We start from the raw sequence: 17,981 nt of genomic DNA on the forward strand, positions 1-17,981 counted from the left end.
CTCACATGATGCAGCATAAGTGCATCATAGACATTTTCAGTGTACCATGTGCATCTGTAAAAGTGTAAAAAAAAGGACACATTATGCAATATCTTTTATCATTTACTTGCTTCAGCCATTAGTCTGTGGCCATCCTGCAGCACCACCTTGAAGAATTTTAGTTGAACGAATCAGGTCCACTATTTAATTTTTTTTAAGCCTGGTACTTATTCTATCAGGCACTTTTGCTGAACTGCTATGTTATGGGATCGTAAACACACCAACACTAGTTGTGAAGCAATGGTGAGGAACAAATACAGACACAAAGACACACACCCGTAAATATATATGCATATATAGGATAGGCTTCTTTTGGTTTCTTTCTACCAAATCTACTGACAGGACTTTGGTTGGTCCAAGCCTATAGTAGAAGAAACTTGCCCAAGGTGATTATATGTATGTGTTATCATGTACATATTCATTCTGATGGATTTTGGGGTAGTAGTAGTTCCGTTGTCAGAATGACAATCCTTTGTTGTTAACCCTTATTCCATCCTCTCTTCCATTTCCTCCCTATTTTCTCTTTCTGTCTTCCTCTCGTCTATTTATTTTTAATTATCTATCTAGTCCTAAATAAAGAAATAAATTAGTTGTGACACTGTCCAATGATTGATTTATGATCCATTGACCTCTGACATCTTAGCCAGTTAAGTCTAGTTAACTCTTGATGTGTTTTCACTGTTTTCAATGATGCCTAACTGAGAGGGTTAATCTTGTATTTTTTTTCTCCAAACTAAATTTTTAATCATCTGAAGTTTTACCATCAATAAAAATTGCATCTGAAACAGTTGTAGTGAACCTTTAACCCATTTGTATTCTTATTTTATGTAGGAGTGGCTGTGTGGTATGTAGCTTGCTTACCAACCACATGGTTCCGGGTTCAGTCCCACTGCGCGGCATCTTGGGCAAGTGTCTTCTACTATAGCCTCAGGCTGACCAAAGCCTTGTGAGTTGATTTGGTAGATGGAAACTGTAAGAAGCCCATCGTTTATATATATATATATATATATATATATACACAAATATATATATATATATGTACATGCCTGTGTGTGTGTATGTTTGTGTGTCTGTGTTTGTCCTTCGAACATCACTTGACAACCGATGCTGGTGTGTTTACGTCCCCATAACTTAGTGGTTTGGCAAAAGAGACCGGTAGAATAAGTACTAGGCTTACAAAGAATAAGTCCCAGGGTCAATTTGTTCAACTAAAGGCGGTGCTCCAGCATGGCCGCAGTCAAATGACTGAAACAAAGAAAAGAATAAAAGAATAAACACCATATCTGGGACCTTCACTATGTTGATCTGAAACTTGCCTTGGATAATGAATCTACATGTCTGTGTGCATATGTGTGCATATATATATCCATATGTATATATGGATGTATTTGTATGTGGTATATACACATATGTGCCAAACGTGACCCTTTTCTGGTATCCTGAATGTTAAAACAACTTAATTCAGATGAATCCTACAATTAATTATATATATATATATATATATATATATATATATATATATATACATGTATGTATGTATGTATGTATGTATGTATGTATGTATGTTTGTATGTATGTATGCATATGTGTGTGTATGGATTTGTGTCTGTGTGTATATATATTACACACACACACATATATATATAAAACTTGCCATTTGATTTATGAATTCAAGAATGTTTGACAAAAACTGTTGAAGATAAACAGGGTGCAATAAATTACTTTGACAAAAGCACAAAATGACATAAACAAATGTGAAATGGGTTTACCGAGATTTTTCACTTTTTCAATTCCTAGCATGCTACAAAATTATTTTAAAACAACGAAAATAACGATTGTTTGCCAACATAACAAGGCAGTCCTGGTTTAGGACTAATGTTGCTATAATTTAGCCCCAGGAGACATCGTCTCCAGCTGGCTATACGACAAGATCTGTGTCCTTATATTTTTTTCAAACAAGGGAATCTAGCACCCCCACTCAGCTCAAAACAATATCTGTGTATCGCGATTTTTTTTGCTTAGACTATTATAACTTCGCGACACACAGATATTGTTTTGAGCTGAGTGGGGGTGCTAGATTCCCTTGTTTGAAAGAAAAAGAAAAAAAATATATAAGGACACAGATCGTGTCGTATAGCCAGCTGGAGACGATGTCTCCTGGGACTAAATTACAGCAACATTAGTCCTAAACCAGGACTGCCGTGTTATGTTGGCAAACAATCTTTACTACAAAGTACTGTTGCTGAATATCTCATGTTGTGAGATTTAAAAATAGTAATTTTCTAACAAAAATAACATCATCAGTAAGAATATCAATAAACAGTTACAAAATGGTCAAAGTTATAAAGGTCTAAGCAAAAAAAAATGAAGTAAAAAAAATGTCCGTCCTTCTCCGCTGTTGTTATGAATATAAACACTGACAATAGCGGTTTCCACACTCATCATCATCAAAGGTCAACTAGATGGGAATGGAAACTTCCTTTAATTAGCAAATGTGTATTGAACAGCTGCTAATCCTTTTATTCTGTCAGAGGTTGGGAAACTTTTTAAACCAATTACCCCAAAATATATTTATTTACGCCAACGTTACCTCCTTGATTTGAAAGGAAGAAACTCATAGGTTCTTTGGATTCAAAAGGTTTATTGAATCTATTTTATTGACTCTGTTTATATGAATCCATTTACATGTTCATTACATTGGACAGATGCAGTGTTACCGAAAAAAAAAAAAAAAGAATTTCTGTTGTAACAAGGAACATGTTTTTTTATAATTTTATTGATGTCTAATGAGTCCTCATTATCCCCAAGAATTTCATTTTTACACCACTTTACCCTGGTTCACCGACTACTGTTCCATGTTGATTCAGATGCTTTGAAATATGTTAATAGTTGGAAAATCTGGAAGTTTGTTACCTGGTAAAATGTTTAATTATCAAGCACAGGGTAATTAAATAACTTGTTATGCCTTAATGGCACTACAGTTGTGACTTGAATTGAATTGCTTAATGTATTTAGTTGGATTTTTTTAAAACTCCAGTGTTTCAATTACATTGTGTCAATCCTTGCATTATTGCATAATGTAATTACCTTATCATTTACCCAATCAAATAAAAACACATTTTACTAAGGAGCCATGAGGAAGCCTCTACATTTGAACTGTTCGATATAGCAGCTAAATCTCCCTCCTATCACACCCTAAACAACTTGAATAAGGGATATCATTACATAATGTAATCCTAAATACAGTATATATGGGAAGAAAATTATTACACTGGATTATAGGCCTTAGTTGAGGTGAAACTAACATTTTAATTTCATGGATTCTTCCTAAATCTGCTGAAATTCTACTTCATTTTGTCTAATAATAATAATAATAATAATAATAATAATAATAATAATAATAATGTCTTTCTACTATAGGCACAAGTTCATTGACCCAGAAAGGAAGAAAGACAAGCTCGACCTTGGTGAAATTTGAACTCAGAACATAAAGAACTGGACAAAATGTCACAAAGCGTTTTGTCAGCATGCTAACGAATCTGCCAGCTTGTCATCATCATTGACATTTAACATCTGTTTTCCATCCGGCATGGGTTGAATCCTTTCTTCTATAGGCACAAGTCCTGAAATGTGGGGAAAGAGGCTAGGTGATTACATGAATCCCAGTGCTCAGCTGGTACTTATTCTATTGACTCTGAAAGGATGAAAGGCAAAGTCAACCTTGGTGGAATTTGAACTTGGAATTTGGAACATATTTGGTCTGATGAGGTAATGATTTTACCAGCTTGCCACCTTAACAAAACTGATCTCAGTGGAATTTGAAATCAGAATATGAAGATCTGGAAGAAATACTGCAAAGCATTTTCTGCTGTTCTATCAATTCTGCCAGTTCACCGCCTTTTAACCTTTTGCATCAGACAGAATTTGTTCAGATGAAAATGTGTTGAAGCATGATTTTTCTATGATTGGATATCCTTCCTCTCACCAACTCTCACTTGTTTCCAAGCAAGGTTATAAATTTCCCATGGCCAGATATGATTTTAACAGAAGACTGGAAAAAAAAGGACACTGCTTGTGTGATAGTAATTCTTGTTTACAACCATTGCCCAATGTCAAGAAAAGGAGACATATTTAAAATTTCAATAGTCAATTTCTGACAAAAAATTGATCTATAAGCACTGAAGGTATGTGGATCATCATTATGTTTCAATTAATAGTTTCACTTACCTATAAATAACAACTGATTCACACACATTTTGTTTCTCTCTCTCTCGTTCTCTCAATCACACTCAGATATGCATATGAAAACACTAGGTACCCATACTAGAGGCATGTAAAAGGCACCTGTGCCCGTGACACATAAAAGGCACCCATGCCAGTGACAGACATGTAAAAGACATCCAGTACACTCTATGGAGTGGTTAACATTAGGAAGGGCATCAGCCATAAAAACCAAGCAGAAACAGACTGAAGTCTGGTGCAGCTCTCTGGCTTACCAGTTCCAAGCAAACCATCTAACCTATGCCAGCATGGAAAACGGATGCTAAATGATGATGATGATGATGATGATGATGATGATGACTACATCCACTAGCATTCATAGCTTTTATTTCTAGGCTGGCATTGCTACACTTGATATCAAGAAATACGTTGCCAGCAAAGCTGAAAAACAAGCACATATTTAATGAAAAATGTCCATCATATAGATATCAATGAATACAAAGATTAAACTAAAAAATAAGTTCCACTATCTTACAGTTGTTCTTAAAAGTGTTTACTCACATACACTGGTAAATATCTTCATATATATGATAGAATCAGTAGAAAAGCTGTCAAAGGGCTTAGTATCTATGCTGAACTAGATCAGATTTAGCCTAATCAGAGACACCAAAGTGAAATGGGGTGTTATACAAAATAGCCCAAACCATGAATTATCCATTACTTTGCTTGTTATTGATTGGATTCTCCTTCTCTAGATAATTTAAGAAATAATACAAAGAATTTGCAAGATTGCTAAAAAATAATAATAATAATAATGATGATGATGATAATGATGGTTTCAAATTTTGGCCCAAGGCCTGAAATTTCAGGGAAGCAGGTAAGTCGATTACATCAACTTCAGTGTTCAGCTGATATTTATTTTATCGATCCCAAAAGAATGTAAAGCAAAGTCAACCTCAGTAGAATTTGAACTCAGAACGTAAAAATGGATGAAATGCTGCTATTTTGCCTGGCATGTTAACAACTCTGCCAGCTCGCTGCCTGAAAAACAGTTTCTATTACTGGTTTCAAATTTTTGGCATAAGGCCAGCAATTTCGGGGGTAGGATTAAGTTGGTTACATTGACCCCAGTATTCAACTGGTACTTATTTTATCAATCCTGAAAGGATGAAAGACAAAGTTGACTTTGGCAGAATGTAAGGGCAGATGAAATGCCAAGAAGCATTTTGCCCAGTGTGCTGATGATTCTGCCAGCTTGCCACCTTAATAATAATAATAATAATCCTTTCTACTGGAGGCACAAGACCACGAATTTGGTGGGAGGGGACTAGTCAATTACATCGACCCCCAGTCTTTCACTGGTACTTAATTTATCGACCCTGAAAGGATGAAAGGCAAAATCGAGCTCGGCAGAATTTAATAATAATAATGATGATAATAATAATACTTTCTACTATACACCAACAGCCTGCAATTTTGAGAGTAGGAGGGTTGAACAATTACATTGACCCCAGTGCTTAACTGGTACTTATTTCATTGGCTCCAAAAGAATGAAAGGCAAAGTCAACCTCAATGGAGTCTGAACTCAGAATGTAAAGCCAGAAGAAATGCCACAATAATGATTCTGTCAGCTCACTTCCATAATAATAATAACTGTTTCAAATTTTGGCACAAATACAGCAATTATGAGAAGAGGAGGCATGTTGATTACATCAAGTCCAATACTTAAATGACATTTTATTGACCCTGAAAAGATGAAAAGCAGAGTTGACCTCAGTGGTATTTGGACACATAAGTCTTAACAGTCTTAGTTCAAATACTTTAAGAAATGCTGCTAAACATTTTGCCCAATGTGCTAACAATTTTGCCAGCTCAGTCTTTGATTTCTAATTTAGGCACATGGCCATCGATTATGAGGAGAGGTAAATTAATTATGACTCCCCGCCCCCCCACAGCACTTGACAGATAACTTAATTCATCAACCCTGGAGAAATGAAAGGCAAAGTTGGCTCTGACAGTATTTGAACTCAGGATGTCATTAGTTGGAAGAAATATCATTAAAAGCATTTTTGTCTGACATTCTAATGATTCTATTAATTCACTACCTTAATAAATGTTTCTAACAAAGGCATAAGGCCTGAAGTTTGGAGGAGGGGGTTTAGCTGATACCATCATGCCACTATTTGACTGGTACTTTATTTTATAAATTCCAACAGGATGAAAGACACAGTTGACAGTGGTGGTGTTTGAACTCAGAATATAAAGTGTCAGAACAACTACTGCAAGACATTTATTCTGATACTCTAATGATTCTACCATTTTGATGTTCTCAAAAATATTAATTTCTGTTTCTTCTGTTTTCCCAAAGCTCTCACCCACCTCTCCTACTCTCATGCTACCCACATTAGGTTCTCTATTGAATCCTTCTTTTTTACAGCTGCCTCTATCTTGTCCCTGTAACTGTTTTTCTTTTCATTATTATTATCTCTTTTCTTGGCTGTGTTATTTCCTAACAATTAATGTGGAATAATTGTAACTAAAGCTGTAACAGCATTAATCTCATATAGTTAGTATTTTTGATGAAGTTGTCAGAAACATTTTGTTCAACACAGTGTATTTGATTCTGTAACCCTTTAGCATTTAAACCAACCATATCAGGTCCAAATATTTTATCTATTGCATGTTGAAAACAGCCAGAAATGATATCTCACACCTACCCTACAATGTCATTCTAAAAGTGCAACAATAAAGTTATTGAACTCTCAAAATTATGAGATAATGCATAATTAATTTAAAACAATGTGAATAAATAAACTCTACATTTGACAGAAAAATCTGAATGCTAAAGGGTTAAATCAGGTTTCTTTCTTTACACTGGACAAAAATCTGCTCTACTGACATTTTTTAAAATTTGGTGTGGTTTCCTCAGGTACTAAATCATTAACATTTAGATAAAACGATTTGAAATATCAGTGTGTGCATAATTAATGTATGTAGATTAAACAAGGTAGGAGTAAAGAACATCATCATCTAACACCAGTTCTAATAGAGGACAGAAAAATTTCCCCCATAGAATATCTGTCTTGTCATATCGTTACGAAGAACTTTGACAAGTGAGGCTGACATCCCAAACATTCAGTAACCTTTTACGGTGTCATATGGCACTATATGGAATTGCTCTGAATTGAAAGCCTTGACAAGATCCTATAAAATTGTGTATGAAGAACAATGTTGTTCCAGACATTGTTCTTCAATCTGTCATAAGAGAAAGATATTGGCATTTCACAATTAAGTATAAGCCAATATTGGATCTTTGGAAGAATCTGTTCTGCAATGGAAATCAGTATATCAAAAAAAAAAAAAAAAAAATTGTGAAATTTCTTCCAGCAAGGAAGAGAGGAGAGATACCTTGATAGTTTTCACACTGTGCATTCATTTTTTGTATATTGTAATGATAGAGTTTTAGAAATCTGCAAGAATTTCATGTTTACACATATGGAAATGATACATTTAAGTAAAATATTGCCATCCTTCCAGTATAGCATCTTATTTTTATATTAATGTGAAATATCTGTAATTTTTGTGGGCCCAGAAGAAACTTCTAAGTAAATGTAAATAGTCACTTGACTGGCTCTAGTCTGTTAGATTTTTTTTTTCACTTTGTTAATTCCACTATCTTGATTTCATGATAAGCTGTCTTTGACTTTATAATTCTTAACATTTTAATCTTTGGGAGCTCAAAACAACTGGAAGAACCTATGTGTGTTCTGCTAAGCTTCATTATTCAAATAACACAGTACAGTCTTTCCTGAAGATCTACAACATACTTCAAACATATTTTGAACATTTAGGTTGAGAAGCCTATATCCAAAACATAAGGTCCTGATAGAATCTCTGCCTGGGACAGAAGTACTTCCTTTTCACTTTCAAGTTCACAAACATCATGTTAAGTTAATCATTTTTGTAATCCAGGAAGTAACCACAATAAGAATGGTACTGTGTCTGAAACAATTTTAAATTGAATTCCTTGGGCACATGCTGTATTTAAAAAACTATAAAAGAGTCTTCTGTTGAGACAGGATCTTGATGCTATGCAAAGAAGTTATTCTGGTGTGATGTCTGGATGATTTATTGAATAGGCATATGAAGGTTGGAATGTTTTTATTGACCATGTTAGGAATAATGAAATTCTTGAACTGATGCATTACATCACCAGCTGCAATGGATTGGCCTATCTAAATATTGCATCATTAACAGCCAAAGATGTTTATGTATAGGGAATTGGAAGAGTGAACTCATCCAGCAGGAGTGATACAAAGAACAAATTAAATGAATGCTCAAAAACTTTAATATTGATGTTTTGTTGCAGATTGTTGATGCATTGGATCATCTAGTTTGGCAGAAAAAATGACATATTAGACATGAATTCTTAGAAAGTAACTGGAAAGAAGCAGCTGACTGAATATGGGAGTTGACAGGAAGAGATAAACAGAAAATAAAGAACCTTCGACCCAGCTGTGCTTCAATTCCCATATCCTTATTAGTGTTCTTTGAGGCCAAAAATGAGTTTAGATGGTTATCCCAGAACCTATAGATAAATCAATGGAATGAGTCTCTTGACACCTAGAGAAGCCAATGATGATGATGATGATGATGTACAATACTCATGTTGCATTCTATTCACATTCTTTCCCTGATAACACTAAATAATAAATATTTTAAAACTGTCCATACATAATTGCTGAAACAATAATCTAAGAAATAGTTTGGATATAACATTGTTTTGTAATATTCATTTAAGGTGGCAAGTTGTTAGAATCATTAGCACATCAGATAAAACGTTAAGCAGTATTTGTTCTAGCTCTTTACATTCTGAGATCAAATCCTACTAAGGTCAACTTTGTCTTTCATCCTTTCAGGGTTATTAAAATAAGTACCAATCAAGTACTATGTCAATGTAATCAACTTATTTCCTCCCTGAAAAATCACTGGCTTAAAACACTGCAATGAACTAGCATTCCACTCAGTGGGAATGTTGAGATTTTGGTCACTTGGATGCCATGGATACCTAGGGTTCAAGATAAAAAAAAAAAAAATGTTCATTTAAGTAAAACCAAACCAACAAGGGAAACTACATTGTTGCTTGTCTTGCTAGAAACAGTGACCAAATTCCCTTGAATCACACTCTACTGATTCAAAAAAGGACACATTGGATAATGTTTTCCAAGATGAAATAAAAGGAAAGGTGTTCTCAGTTGCAATTCCTTTGATCTTGTTTGCTTTGGTTAAGCTTTGTATCACCACCTCATGTCTCCTGTTGGCTCCAGATATTTTTTTGATAAATGGCAAACTGTAAGTAAATAGATAATATTGATAACTTATTTTTGTTAAAATTATTTTGAAAAATATTCAGGGAAAGGAATTTGCTATGCGATGTTATTTACATAAACTTTGTTGTTACTTCTATTTTCCAAATTAATTATATTCTTGTGTAACAGCTTCATTCAAATGTAAATCACACCACAGTCATGGATACAAAAAGAAAATAAAGAAAAAAGGGAGTTACAAGAGAATGGCATGGTCTTTTTCTTTTTATAAGAAATTTGTGAGGAATCTGAAGAACTTTTAATTAGAATTTTCAATTGATAAGACTTTTGTCATATGCTGAAGAAGAAACCACTACCACCACCACATCTGACTTCAATGTTGGTTTGGAGAAGATAGATTGTCATGGACTAAGTTCTTACTTATAGTTATTATCCTAGACAGGCTGGGAGAACATGTCTCACTCATATATTCAATTTTTGGCATGGTTTCTATGGCTGGATTCCCTTCCAAGTGATAACCATAATTCAGATTGTACAGGGTGCATTTTGTCATGTTGACATGAGAGCCGTTGCTGTATTCTCAGAAAGACTAAAGAGGCACCCTATTCCATGTTGTTTCTGTTCATTTGCCAGCCATTTTACAGAGTGTACTGGGTGCACTTTAGCATGGCACCAGTACTAGAGAGGTTGTCATGCTCTCAGCAAGACTAAAGAGTGAAAGGAGAGATTATGAGTGTGATGGGGAAAAACAGAGAGAGGGGTTAAAAGATGGCAGAGGAAGGAGAAATAAAAGAGTGACAGTTACAAGCTGGCTGTCAATAAGAATGAATGAATGAATGGATAGACAAGATAACAAATGGAGGATAATTTTAAGAAATAATTTTGAGTTTTAATTCTAAAGGGAAATTATTGACTAGCTGAGGTAGTCAATAACTCTTTCTCTTTACATTTTAACATTGGTTTCAAATTTTGGCACAAGTTCAACAATTTCAGGGTAGGAAACACATTGATTACCTTCACCCCAGTGTTCTACTGGTACTTATTTTATTGCCCCCCCCCCCCGGATGAAAGTCAACCTCGGTGAAATTCGAACTCAAAACATAAAAATAGATGAAATGCCACCAAGCAGTCTGCCCAGTGTGTCAATGCTTCTGCCAGCTCACTGCCTTATCTAAAAAGCAAGCCTCTACAAAGAAGTGAACCGGCACCATTAAACTAAGAGAGCCCTGACTCTTTATGTCCTTATTTTAAATAACTTCTTACACAAATCAGTTTACTAATTGTTATTGTCTGGAATGTGCTACAGATAAAATCAAAGGCTCAGTCTTCAATGATGTAACAATGTTAATCATTTTTAACATAAGTACAAGGCCATAAATTTGGTGGGACATACATAGTTGATTAAACAGACTTTAGTACTTGACTGGTACTTTATTTTAACCACTCAGAAAAAATGAAAATCAAAGTTAATCTCAGCAAGATTTGAAATCAGAATGTAAAATAAGAGACCATTGATCACACCCTTTCCGTATCTTCAGTAATCTCTCTTTTCCCTCTGAGCTACACCTTAGCCCAGTGGTTCTCAACCAGGGTCCATATAAGATTTTTGAGGGTCCACACGACAAAATAGTAAACTGGGGATCCACAATAGTATTATAAAGGCATGTGAAAGCATTTTGCTTTAGCTGTATGTATTGCAAAAAAACAGCTAGGTTTTTTTTCTTTAACATTTTATATGGTTCAACCTACACAAGTTAATGTGTGAAAAACAAAATAGGAATTTTGAAAGTAGTTTCTAAAAAACTAGTTTTTAAAATCGGATGGCTATTGGGGTGGGAGTTCCACCAGAATAAAATGGTAATCAAAGGGAATCCAATGGTAAATGAAAAAGAAGAGGCATCAGAGAGATGATACATACCTTGCGCAGATAAATTTTTTCACAAATTATAGTATGGCTTACAATGTATTGCTTACCCATGCTTTTTAATTGAACTGAATTAATTCAAAAAAATTTTCTTTCAAGTATCACTATTATAGGAATTTATACTCAAGTGAAATTAAGAAATCAACTAGTAAAATAAATGAAACCCTTGAATCCATCAGTGTACACACACACACACAGTTGCATATCTATGTATGTACCCATGTATCTATGCGCATAGGTACACCATGATCTATACTCTTGCAGACAAGGGTCACTTCATATGAAAAAGAAAGAGAACAAAATAATATGACCACTTGCTTATCGGAAAATTTGGAAGTTCAATAAAAAATTTTTTTTTTTTTTTTTTAAAGTATCACCATTATAGGTATTTATACTCCAGTGAAATTAAGAAATCAAGTCGTAAATGAACAAAATCCTTGAATCCATCACTGTACACACACACACAGTTGCATATCTATATATGTATGAATGCATACGTGTCTACGTGCATAGGTACACCATGATCTATAAACACACAGACAAGGGTCGATTCATATGAAAAAGAAAATAAACAAAATAATATGACCACTTGCTTATTGGGAAACTTGTAAGTTCAATTAGACTTTTTTTTTTTAAAGATAATCAAACCAAATGTTCATCATTTCGAGCCATTCACTCAATGAGTATTTCTGCCAAATGTGAAAATCCGTTCAGCTGTTTTCCAGTAATTTGCACAGACGATTACTATACCCTGCTTTTGCTTACCCACACAGGGTAAAAATGGTTGAGAGCCCGTCTTACTCTGTCATACTTCGTGTTTAATACCCTTCCTAACTGCTATCATCCTCAACTTCTCATATCCACTTTCACATATACATATATCTATAGCCCTACCCCCTGGAGGCACAATGGCACAGTGGTTAGGGCAGCGGACTCGCGGTTTCGATTCTCAGACCGGGCGTTGTGAGTGTTTATTGAGCGAAAACACCTAAAGCTCCATGAGGCTCCGGCAGGGGATGGTGGCGAACCCTGCTGTACTCTTTCACCACAACTTTCTCTCACTCTTCCTGTTTCTGTTGTGCCTGTAATTCAAAGGGTCAGCCTTGTCACGCTGTGTCACGCTGAATATCCCCGAGGACTACGTTAAGGGTACATGTGTCTGTGGAGTGCTCAGCCACTTGCACGTTAATTTCACAAGCAGGTTGTTCCGTTGATCGGATCAACTGGAACCCTCGACATCGTAAGCGACAGAGTGCCAACAATACACACCCCTATCTAATCCTTACAGATGTTGCCTACTTCCCTCTCCGCATACTCTTGTCACTCACTCACACTTCCTCTATCCCCATTCACTTCTCGTCTTGTACTGTGAGGTACAGCCTCAGCACCTCATCACCATTAATCTCTTTACAGCTGCAACTGATTCATTCTCACTTTCTCCTCTGAATATGAACAGCTGTGTAGCCTCTCTGCAATTAAGAACCTGCTCTCCTTTGAGTTTTGTAGTCTTGTGACCTGTATGATGACATTACTAGTGCTGGTGGCATGAAGAATGCATCCAGTGCATATTGTAAAGTGGTTGGCATTAAGAAGGGCATCTAGCTGCAGAAACCATACCAGACACAAGAGCACAATGGATCTTGTCAAACTGTCCAACCCATGCCAGTATCGAACATGGACATTAAATGATTTTTGTCCTATGTTCTATTGATTCAGCCATGCCATCACCTTAGTAACATTAATAATGATAAGGCAGCAAGCTGGCAGAATCATTTGCACACTGGGCAAAATACTTAGTGGCATTTTGTCCATCTTTATGTTCTGAGTTCAAGTTCTACCGGGGTCAACTTTACCTTTCATCCTTTTGGGGTTAATAAAAGAAGTACTAGTTGAGCACTGATGTCAATGTAATCGACTTATCCTCTTCCCTGAAATTGCTGGCCTTGTATCAAAATTTGAAACCAGTGTTATTTATAATGACTTCTAACATAGATATAAGGCCAGTGCTGTCTAAAGGCATTGACACATTGGGCAGTTGTCTGATGTCCCTTGCTAATCTATCCATGCTGTGGTTTGTTGTCAATAAATATGGGTGGCTTTGCTTATGGGCCTATAATGCTGTTAAGACACCTTTGTGTGAAGCGACACATTTTGGTGGAGGCTATCATCACTGATTTTAACTCCCTTCATTATCATATTTCTATGGAAGTACGCAGCAGCTGTTTCAATTAATTTTGAAAATAAAGAATTTAGTAAGGTAATTTTGCCATTAAGCTGGTGCACAATTTAAAAAAAAAAAATGCAGCTGTATTCCGAAAATTTATCAATTTTAAACAGATATTGATCACCAAACTATCTCTATCTTTTTTTTTTTCTTGTTTCAGTCATTCAACCATAGCCATGATTGGGTAAGACAAATTTTCATTAAAATCCGCACAGCTATATTTTATTTTTTGTCAATATCATACCTTATTTTAACATTAATATTCTGAGCCTGATATGTTGGCTTGTCATTTTTGCGCAAGAGAAATATAAATTTTCTATGTATATTCAATTTTTTTTTAGTTTTAAATAGTAACAGTTTCATTCCTTTTGTATCTTGTAAAATTGAATTCATCTTCTTCAGTATAGAAGTATCAATAAAATTTGCCTCCAAAGGGTTTAAGACAATAAATATCAAGCAAATGAAGGAACCTCCATGCAGTTGCTTGGCCTGCTAAGAACATTAGCCAAATCTCCCTCAAATAGCATCCTACTGTCTTAATAATTATGGTTTCAAATTTGGCACAAAGCAAGCAGTTTTTGGGGGGAAGGGGAAGTCAATTACATTAACCCCAGCACTTGATTAGTACTTATTTTACTGACCACTCCCACCGCACAGGATGAAAAGCAATCTTAACCTGGGCGGAATTTGAATTCAGAAGATAAAAGCAGATGAAATAAAAAGGTACACTGCATGATGTCATCTTAAATATATAAAAGACAAAATGGTTACAGCTGGAATATTTCTGATCAGAGTTTAATGACGGTAGGAGAACAATAACAATAAACATGGTCGGTGTTTCTTGACATGCCTGAGACATTTGTCTTTAATATTAAAGCAAGAAAATGTTTGCCTACTTTGTCAGACATTATTGGAAACCTGAGAGAAAATGTTATAGACTGATTTGGTTTTTTAGGAAATCTTTTGGATAACCTTTTAGGTTTTGGCAACAAAACGGAACTGTGTATTGTAAAAATAAACTTTATTTCTTAACAACACAACAAATACTCTAATTTAAAAGAATATTTCAAATATAATATCTAATGATGACGATGATAATGTGTTTCTTCCACCAACGAAATAACCATTACTTTAGTTCTGATTTATAACAAAACAATTTCATAAATAAGTAAAAGTAAACCATGGAGGTATTCAGATGCAAAATGGAAAACAAAAAGATGAAAAAATTTTATTGAGTCTTTGAGTAATTCTCTTCATTTTAATATCTGATTTCAGTTCTCTAACATGGAATGTGCAAAGCATACAGTTTCCACTTTCTATATGTGTGTCTGCTGTATCCATCCATTTAACATGCCATACCTGGCCCAGATATTCTACTTTGTTTTATGTTCAAACAAGCCAGATATGCCTCTCACACCTATCCTACAATGTCTTTCTAAAAATAAACAATCAGCTCATCAAAATCCTGAAGCTACAAGATAATATATGATTAATTCAAAACAAAAATGTGAATAAATAAGCATTACATTTGAATGAATAATCTGAATGATGGAGGGTTAAGGGGAGGAGAGGACAGCCGATTTGGTAAATGCAGAGAATGGTTAAAACTCATGATACACCATTGTTACATTTTAAAAGCAACAAGTTTTGATTTAATCTCAAAGGATTTGAAAAATTCAGTTATTTCAGCATTATTATTTAAGCTGTTGCTTAACTTTAATGAAGTAGACCTATGATCAAAAGGTATTCAAGCAGTGATCATCCTTTCCACCCCACCAGTTTTTTTATTTTTTTTATCAGGCATAATGTATCTGGAACTACATTATCCAATATTCTCTCTTTACCACAGTAGTGTATGATTTGATGGAAATTTGGCTGTTGTTTTTAGCAGGATCATATAAAAACTTTTGTTGGCTTGTATTTCACATTTTATTTATCTATTCATACATATCTAATCCACCTAAAGAAGATTAGTAGTATGTCTTCTAGTCAATCCAAGTTCTGCAAATACTGAGATTATAAGTTGGTTTCTTAAATTTCTTTTGACGAACAGCAGTGTCAAAGACATACAGAATACACCTCATTCAAGAATATGAGTGATTCTATTCAAATACACTAACAATAAAATAAATCTAATTTACATTTGCTACTTGATAGGAATTAAGAGCAAAATTATAACTTGAATCCTTTCAAAAGTGTTCATATAAATGGAGAATTTTCTCTAGAAGTTGTACACATTCTAAAGATGGCAATAAAACTTTTGCATATTTTCCCTGCCCACAATATCAATATTTGAATATTTCCTACGATCTACAGCCCTGGAAAGCTTTATATAAAAAGTAGCAGTCTCTGAGCAAAATATCCAGAGCTATTTTCTTAAATTGATGTAGACACACATGTTTGCTTCTTCAATTATTTCTTTTTTGTTTTGTGTATTTTTTATTGAAAATTAAACAAGTAACAGTATGGTCCACTACATTAACAAAATGTCTAGAAGAGAAAACAAAACAAAACAAAAAAAACCCTAATAAAACTGCTTCTTCACTGGAATATCAAATTATATGCATGAAAAAAAAGAAGTTGTAATGAAACTTTTGACATATCTTAAGCAAATGAACATTTATGCCTAATCTAGTGTGTATCTAATGTTTAGTTTCAAACTGTGAAACTAATGTTTATTTGACAATTCAAGAGAATTATATTAAAGAAATAGCATCAGAATAGTAGTTAAGCTTAGGTATGTCTTTTCTGGAAAAATAATCAACCTGTAATTAAAATCTACAAGTTTGGTTATACAAATTAAATAAACAAAACATAATTAAGATTAAATATTTAAAATAACAAATGGCTAATGAAAATAAATTGTGACATTGAAAAGTATAATGCAGCAGCACATTGTAAAATATATCAATGTAACAGACTAAAACATTATAATACCAAACTAACTTTAAAGAAACCTTCACCAGCATATATCATTTGATAATTACCTTTGTAATTGCAAACTATACCAAAATTCTTAATGTAATTTTGCTAATGAACTGAAGTATAAATTGCTTTGGAACAAAGAAAAGAAAGTGTGTTTGTGGAGGTGTTTATAAGATGTGCAGCTTGAGAGTAAAGAGAATACAACAATCTGAGTATTCTAATTAGTTAAACCCAATCACATAGGTGGCAAGCAGCTTTAGTTGAATTTTATCAAATACATTTAATATATGCAAACTTAGTTTTATTATAATTTCAATAGTTAAGAGGAAAGAGAAAATGATATTATGTGAAATATTTTGAGATTAATTTTATTACACATGATAAACCTTTTATTTCACATGATAAACCTTTGTTAAAAAAAAAGTTTTAAAAAAATTATCAAACTGGAGTGTGTGTGTGTGTGTGTGCACAATCATTGTCATCATTTAATGTCCATTTTTCATGTTGGCAGGAATTGGACAATTTAACAGGACCTTGCAAGCAGCAGGGCAGCATCAAATGTCAGCTTTGGTGTGGTTTCTACAACTGAATTCATTTTCTAATGCCAACCTCTTTACAGTATGTACTGGATGGTTTTTTTTTTGTGCCACTAGCCAGCAATAGTGAGGTCATCAAGTAACTTGTTGCAAGACAGAAATATGTGTGTGTATGCATGTGTCTCTTCATATATTCCAGCATAACCTATCAAACTGGACTGCATATATATATATTTAAAATGAATATTAGCAAGATAATTAGTTCTGTATAATGAACAGTATACTTTAGTTTGAAACAACTGAAGCTCCATTAAAAATGATTTTAAAAGATTTTGCCACATGGATTTCTGATTGCTTCATTATTATTGTTAGGAAAATGCACATGGTGATATTATTAGGCAAAGAATTTGTCAAAATAAATTAGCTTTTATATTTAACTTGTAACCACTGCTTTAATGTGTTTTTTTTTATATATTAACAGGAGACATATAAATATACATATACTGGGTTATCCCATAAATAATGTGTTTTTTTTTTAATGCTTCTTTTATTTTTCAAAATTAAAATAAAGTTCCTTTTTTATTCTAAAATATTCTCTCCTTCATTTTCTACAATGCTCTTCCATCTATCTGGTAGACTTCTAAAGCTCCTCTTCCAAAATTCACTTGTCTGAGACAAAAAATACTCCTCCAGTACTGTTCTGACCTTGTCTATAGAATTCATATTTTTTCCATCCAAATGATTTTGAAGACTGTGGAATAAATGATAATCAGATGGAGCAATGT

The sequence above is a fragment of the Octopus bimaculoides genome, chromosome 2 (assembly GCF_046866305.1).
Source record: "Octopus bimaculoides isolate indiv1 chromosome 2, ASM4686630v1, whole genome shotgun sequence".
NCBI lineage: Eukaryota > Metazoa > Mollusca > Cephalopoda > Octopoda > Octopodidae > Octopus > Octopus bimaculoides.